This window comes from Marmota marmota, unplaced genomic scaffold, assembly GCF_001458135.2.
Source record: "Marmota marmota marmota unplaced genomic scaffold, marMar, whole genome shotgun sequence".
Taxonomy (NCBI): Eukaryota; Metazoa; Chordata; class Mammalia; order Rodentia; family Sciuridae; genus Marmota; species Marmota marmota.
In genome coordinates this window covers 47,421,556-47,429,857 of record NW_025999990.1, presented here as the reverse complement: position 1 = coordinate 47,429,857, position 8,302 = coordinate 47,421,556, and the positions used below count along the sequence as shown (strand labels likewise).

Genomic DNA, 8,302 nt, shown 5'->3' with positions numbered 1-8,302 from the left:
AGTCCTTTGCTGGAGACTGATATAAAATTTGGTAAAATTTAATATCAGGACTTTATCTTCTTTTGAAAAATATTATGATGATCATGGTATATCTAAAGTCACCCAACACTCCTCTCCGTGTCAACCGTATCTGCAAGCTCATTCAATATATTCTATTTTTGTGCATCTTAAGTACCTGAGACTGTCTTATTCTTATGATTTCTCAACTCCATTGGATTCTAGATCTCTCTTTGTAATGCTTTAAAAATGTATTTTGCCTATATTGCAGAACTTTCTCTTTGATTTTAAAAAAGTAAGAATAAAAAAGATGCTGAAAATACATTGGATAGTCTGGTAGCAGTACACCATCTGCCCAAATGATTGTACCCAGGCCGTGGTTGGTCTTGTTCCAATTTGTTTTATAAAGACTTATGTTTTTCCTTGTACTATAATCACAAGAATAGAAGCTGAACAATGTTTTCATGGACATTTGGTTCTATGTTTCTCTATCCAGTATATAAAATTGTGATTTAAAAAATGCAAGTTCAATAGAAAGCTCCATTTGGAACTTATTTTGTTTTCTTAGAAGCCTGATTATTTTCTGTCAATTCAGAGTAATTTGTGATTGTACTAATTTAGAATGTTGTATCCCTATTGAATATTTTCCCACTTAAGGGTTTCTCACCATTTTGTCATATCTATTTTCTCTATGAATTTTGGAAGTAAGGGGATTCTCTTTGATTACACCCAATATCTTCTTCACTACTGTAATGTCTTCTCTATGTCATTTTGCTTAGCAAATTTTAATTTTTGTTGTTTCTCTTATTTTTATCAAAGTTACACATGTATATAGTAAAAATTAAATAATATTAAATAATTTGGGATATTTATCTCATCTTCTGCCATCTCTAATCCTGCTACTGATAAACCAGCATTTTTTAGGAGTTCTAATAGTTATTCTTCTGGTAGTCATGCCCATAATTCTAAATACTATATGGGTATTTCTTGACTTACTGTATTTTTGATTCTCCTATGAAAAGCAACTAACTAGTCTAAGTGCACTCATCAGGCTGCCTCATAGTGTTCTTAATTTTATTTGTTGTATTATTATTTTTAGTTCAGTCATTGCTTGGTTTTGTGCTATAAATAGAATTATCTATACATCGTAATTCATCAACTGCAGTTATTCTTGCAATTGAAAATATTATCACTCCAGTTTTTTATTCACATCTTCTTTACTGTCACCTTCTGAATTCTGTCAAGAATAGGTTGATCTCTACAATCACAACATGAATAAAATTTTATGTTCTATTTGCAGCCATCATTTAATATTGCTTAAATTGATTCTTGAAGCTGAATAAACAGCATTGCCATTATTACGGGCTGTGTATCTACTGTCCAATGAAGACCAACATGCCAGTCTAAAATGCCATTTTAATCTCCACATCCCCAGTGCCACATAAGCAGAACCACATAAGAACAGTGCTGTTTTAATCAAAACAGATGTACTTTTTGTATACTTACTCAATATAGCCTGAATCATAGTATATTTCATTTTTTTATTTCTTTTTAAATTAATTTATTCATTTTAATGAGGTATATATGACAGCAGAATGTATTTTGATTCATTGTACACAATTGCAGCACAACTTTTTTATTTCTCTGGTCATACACAATGTAGTGTCACAACATATGTGTGTCATACATGTACCTAGGGTAATGAGGTCCACCTCATTCCACCATCTTTCCTATCCCCATAACCCCTCTCCAACTCTCCCTCTCCTTTGCCCAAAGTTCCTCCATTTTTCCCATCTACCCCGCGATGGATCAGCATCTACTTATCAGAGAGAACATTTGGCTTTGGGTTTTTTTGGAATTGACTTTGCTTAGTATGATATTCTCCAACTCCATCCATTTGACCTGCAAATGCCATAATTTTATTCTCTTTTAATGCTGACTAATATTCCATTTGTGTATATATACCACAGTGAAATCATACTCTATTTTACTTTGTTTCACAAATTTACTGTGGCTTTTTAGTATAGCTCTTTATTTTTCCTAGAATTTCTCATTTTCCAAAATGAGAGAATAAATATATGCATTCCTCTGCAAAACATGAAGAATTTCTAGCTCTTGCGAGAAATTATGGCACAAACCTGTAATCATGATCCTCAGCACCACATATAAATAAATAAAGGTCCATCACCTACTAATAAAATATTTAAAAATTAGTCAAAAGGGCTGGGAGTGTAGCTCAGGGGTAATTCTCTATTTACTTCTTTATTAGTGGAAAATTATCCCATTCTCTTTTAAGAATTTTTTCTTAGAGTACGTTGACTTTAGGATCTGATTTGAACCAGCTATACACAGGCCATTCTGCTATTTGATGCACTCCTAACTCAGTTTTTACTCAACTTCTCTTGACAGCCCTGACTGCCTACTGTGTTTGCTACATTCCTGTGGATTTGTCATGTAAATACAATCCTTAGGGAGTTTTGAATCTCACTGCTTTCACCTAGCAGTTGCACCATTTCTCTTTTTTGCTTTTTTACCTTTGTTTTCCTGGAGTATAACCTCAAGAGACTTCCTCAGAGGTGATACCTCAGAAATGAACTTCTTTATTGCTTGAAGAATTACATCATCTTTATTTTGCAATGCACAATTTAGTACCACTTTGACCAGAGATAGAATTGTAGCTTAGCTGTTTATATATCTGCGGTCAATGGAATTTGCTTTGTTTTAGGGTATTTATTTATTCTTAGTGTTATGGGATTTCACAGGGATTTGTGTATGTGTGAGATTTTAGGACTCATCTTTTTAGGCGTTCTATGGGATCCTTTTTATTTTTCCTGTATTTTTTTTAAATCAAACAAAATAATTTATGATTTTTCTTATCTTTCTCTTCATTGTTCTAGGTCATGCCTTTTTACTTATTATATAAGAAGATTCTCTTTGATGTAGAGCTCTATGAGTTTTGACAAAAGTATAAACAAGACAAATAGGATACAAAAATATTTATTCCATTATCCCCCAAAATATATTCCCGCACCACCTCTTTGTAGTCAACTTTTTCACCTATTCTTAGTTCATAACAACCTCTGAAGTATTCCTCATCTTGTAGAATAGAATACCTAGGAAGAGCCTTGAGTCTAACTTCTTTCTCTAAGCAAAATGCCTTTGGGATCTGCTGTGTTGTGTGTATCGCTGGTTTATTTTCTCACTGTGTTGTCTTCCACTGAATGGATATACCACAGTTTGTGCATTATTTCATCAGTTAAGAGACATTGGGTAATTTCTAGTTTAGGATAATTGTGAATAAAGCAGCTATAAACATTCATCTACAAGTTTGTGAACATAGGTTTTCACTTCATTTAGACAGATCCCTAAAGAGGAGGTTCACTCTATATATGGTAAGCTTATGTTTGAATATATACAAATATATAAAACTACTACACTTCATCTAAAGGTTGCAAAATTTTACGTTCTTTTCAACTGTGCATGGAAGTTCCCCACTTCCTTGCCAGCATTTATTTATATGGTACACTGTTTTTAATCTTAAATATTGTGTTGGTATCACATTATGATTTTAATTTTCATTTCTCTAATGACAAATAATATTGAACTTTTATTCATGGGCTAAATTACCATCTGTATGTCTTTAGTGAAGTGTCTTTTCATATATTTCACATGGTTTATAACTGGGTATTTTCTTATTATTGAGTTACAATGTGTTCATGTAATTTGGATACAGTTCCTTTGTGGAATTTGTACTAGGCAAAAATTATCTCCTTGTTTTCATTTGCTTAATAAAGTCTTTAATAGGGTGAGTTTCTTTTTTTTTTAATTTTGATGAAGTCCAAATTTCTTTAGGGATTGTGCTTTTAGTGTCATAACTAAGATCTCATCACCTAAGTCAAGGTCTTCACGGTTTTCTCCTATAGGTTCTTCTTGAAGTTTTTATAGTTTTAGGTTTTACATTGAGTTCTGTGATCCATTTGGAGATTAGAGATCACAGTGGTAATGCTAGGGAACATTTGTGTGTGTGTGTGTGTGTGTGTGTGTGTGTTTGCATCCAGATATATAGATGAAGTTTTTCAGTAGGACTTTTGGAGGGTCCATGCTTCTTGATATGCCATTTTATAAGGGCAATGCCATTCTTAGCCTAAGACCTATGTCCTTTTTGTTCTTCAGAGAATACTTGGATATTCTCTTCATCAGCAGTATTTTAAAATTCATGATGAAATACCCTAGCTTGAGACTCTTTTATTCAATGCACTAGGAACTTGGTGACATCAACAGATAAGACTTGTAAACCAAACAATGTAGGCAGATGACATGGATTCAAGGAAGCTCTGGGCCAGCATGTGCAGTGCAATAATAGGAAAAAAAAAAGAAGGGAGAGAAAGCAAAGGAGATGAATGAAGAAGAATGAGAAGCCTGGCAGTTGGAATAGCTGCACCAGATGATCAGCTGCCCAGAAGGAACTTCCTGGCTTCCGCTGTAAAGAAATTGAACTATGTTCTATGGGAGAACTAGAGCAATTTGTGTCCATGTTAGTGACCCAGGGCACATCACTGTCCATCCTGGCACTTGGCAGACAGAAGTGTAGTGGAAAATACTGTGTAGAACTCAAGCTAAAGTTTAGTTTCTCACTGGCCTAAACTCTAGTCAATATGGGCTCTACATGTAAATAATGAGAGACTCATGGGCTAGGCAAGTGTGATGGGGTAGCAGGGCAGCAGTAGGGACCAGCTGTGCTTGGTGACCACCAATTTAGAGTGAGACAGGGCAGCATGACTGTGGTTCAACTCTTGCCTCATTTATCTGCCCGTTATGGACGAGGCTGGTGGGAGGAGGGACTTTTGCTGACTGACATTTCATATATCAACTTGTTAAATCTTGTCCATTACAATCATTTACATTTCACCACACCACTTAAATTGCCACTGTTACCCGGTTTTTATTTTGGGATTTTGCCAAAGCTAGTGTTTTTTTTCAAGGGCAAAGATTAAGAATCCTTGCAAATGAATACCCATCTTATCTTTCCATGTCTCCTGTGTCCTTATCCCTCACATCATTATCTTTGATAAGTCATGTATGTAGTCTTTTTCTTAAGAGAAAGGAAAATTGTAATAACTGGCCCAGAGGCAAAGATATCCCCAAACCTTCATCTGTAGCAGTCTTTGAAATATACCAGCCACAATGCAGGAGAACAAGGTGGTGCAAGGAGCCAAATTAGTCGCCAAGTTGCCAATGGTACTCAGAATAATGCATTGTGGGGAGGAGGAATGGGAGAAGTTTGGCATGTTACGGACAAGTGGCATCAAATACTTCACTGTTGGACTGGGGTTGTGGCTCAGTGGTAGAGCACTTGCCTAGCACATGTGAGGCACTGGGTTTTATCCTCAGCACCACATAAAAAGAAGTAAATAAAATAAAGATATTGTATCCAACTACAGCTGTTTGCCTGAGTACCTCTTGAGGAGGAAAAGCAGAAATGGAGCAGACGAGATGACCTTCCAGGATATGTGACTTCCTTTGCTTGTTAGAAGATCACTTGATCTACTGTATATATGCCCCCTAGCTCTTGACCTGTGATTCTCTAATCTCAGCTTCTCTAAGGAGTCTGTGGATGGGGCTCAAAACGTCCATTGCCAGTCTAACAGGAAATAAGTACAAAAGTAAAGAGTACGAATTTAAAAATGCATAGGAATTTGAAAATGCTGCAGTATTCAAGCACATGAATTTTGTATTTTGTGTGTTTACTGATCCTTGACAATAAATAATACATTAGGATTTTTAAAAACTAAAACTGGTCTATCAGAAATTCTGCTCAATAGACCATTATAGAAACATAGTACATTTCTCAAGCTATTTTAAAATTTGAAATGATGATCTTTTATGTTTTCCCAAAGAGGATTTTTATGTTTAATTTTCCCATCGTCATACCACACTTAGAAAAATTTTTAAAAGACAAAAATACTCTGCCAGATTATTTCACTTCATTGTTATAGAGACCAAACCCACTCGGTTTTTCCTTAGGCTACAGCCAGCTCAGGTGTGAAGTTCAGTGAGAAATAGGCTTCCTACAACTGATGGCTTGTTTCAGTCTTATCAGGAGTGGAATGATCTTCAAAGTCCCTCTTTTATTTTTTTCTTGTTATTGTTGTTTTCCTCTTTTAATTTTTCATTTTCTATTCCCTTGTTATTTATCTTGCTATTGATTAAAAGGGCAAGTAAGTTGGCTGTTGTGCAGAACTTTATTTGAAAGGAAATGAACCCCAAGTAATGCTGCTTTCCAAACTTTTGATTTCTCACTTCTTTTGACAACGCATCAATGCTGTGATGTTGTTGTTGCTATCATGCAGATTGTTTTTAGTGTCCCCCATCATTGGCTAAAACACCTCAGAGGCTGTCTCCATCAAAGCTAAATGCATGTTGCTCAGGGAAGCTGGGTATGTGTGTGTGGGGGGTATGTTTGTAAGCTGCAGCAAATGTGTTTGTGTATGTGACAGAAACTGTCACACCTCAACAACTTGACCCTGTTGTTCCCTAGGAGAGACAAAGAGAGCTGAGCACTGTATTGGTGAGCACAGCCAAAGGTGTTATATCGTGAAATAAAATTTTAAGAGCGGAGTTCTTGAAACATAAAATATTCACACTTCTATGTGAAATCTTTTTCTGGATGCCTGTATAGCCCCAGAATATGAGCATTGTGCTGAAGTCTAAATTTTCTAAATTTTCTGAGTTCCTTTCTATGACCAACTCATTATTCTTCACTTGGATATTATCAACTAGAAAGAAGAAAAGGAATTGGCTGGAATGTCATGAGGCTTCATTTTAATTTAATACCTTCAACTAATTGCAAACAGCATAAATCTCTGCTATTGGTTCCAGGCTTGATTGGAACCAGTAGCAGAGATTTATGCTGCTATGTTGGAGTCTCAGTGCCTGTGACTCCAACACTAAATAGTCAAGAGGCCAAGGCAGAGGCATGGAGGAATGGTAATGCTTGCTGAGACTAGAGTCACATACTGACACAGAACTTGTCCTGGTGTGCTACAGATCTCAGAGAGAATTTGCTGGTCTTGATTCACTGGTGGGGAGGAGGGGGCAGTCAGTGTCCTCACTGGTGCCCAGATCAGAAACATACCCTACCTGGGACCTTGAAAGTTAATGTTGGCATCTTTCTCGTGCCCATTAAGAAATTGGTACATGCTGTGGTGTGTTATAAATCCTTTTCCTCTAGGGTTACTACAGAGTTTTGGGGAAGGGAAAGCTCCCAAAGCAGCCTGTCATTGTGAAGCCCAAATTCTTCAGCAGAAGAGCTGAGGAGAAGATTAAGGGTATTGGGGTTCTTATGTCCTGGTGGCTTAAAGCCACATGGAGCTCTGGGGTTTCATTAAATCTTAACAAATACTTAAAAAAAAAAGTGTAATGCACTTTTCTTCATTTTTTAAGCATTATTTTTTAACTTTTCATTTCAATTTCTTTTTAACTTATACATAAAAATTGTATGTACTTTTAGAACACCACATGATGTTTCAATACATGTATACACTGTGTAGTATTTAAAGTGTATCTACCCCATCAAACACTTATTTACTTATGGTGAAAATATTCAAAATATTTCTTTAACTACAAAAAACCCAAATGAAATCCTGTCATTTGTAACAACATGGATGAAACTGAAGATGTTCATGTTCAGTGAAATTAGTCAGGAGTGGGAAGTACCATACATATTTTCCATAGGGAAAAATTCCTCTACTTATCACAGGACTAATTAAATGAAAAATCATCAAATTTCCAGTAGACTAGCAACATTTATTTAGAGACTGCCTTATATAGATCATCATGCTAGCACTGCAAAGGTGGCATCTCTATTAAATTTATTTATTCTTGCCAAAGCAAATCTTTTATAGGCATAAAATATATATAATTTTGTCTTGTAGCATAGTTTGCTGTTTTGATTTATCATTCTCCCTCTACACTGCAAATTTCATAAGGCCAAAGATAAAGTCTTACATATCTATGTATCCCCCCACCCCCATACAATGTATCCCAGCTTAGTTTTCTATGTAATAGAAGCTCAAAGAATGCTACCTAAAATGAAATATTTTTTTCTTTCTTTTTTTTAATATCTTTATTTTTATGTGATGCTGAGAATTGAACCCAGTGCTTCACTCATGTCAGGCGAGCTAAAATGAAATATTGAAGGGATAATAGATTGGTTCTCCACACTGGGTTCAGGTGGCGGATATGACCATAGTTGAGAGACCAGTTTAATTATTAATTAACTCAGTTTGTCATTCCAAAGATATTT

General features: G+C 35.4%; 1 non-coding gene across 1 annotated transcript; it reads left to right on the top strand.

Moving 5' to 3' along the window:
* The first annotated feature begins 6,993 nt into the window (after nt 1–6,993).
* Nucleotides 6,994–7,132, top strand: LOC125617824. The gene has a single exon (XR_007348937.1). It is a non-coding gene; the product is annotated as a small nucleolar RNA SNORA3/SNORA45 family (small nucleolar RNA).
* The last annotated feature ends 1,170 nt before the right edge of the window (nt 7,133–8,302 follow it).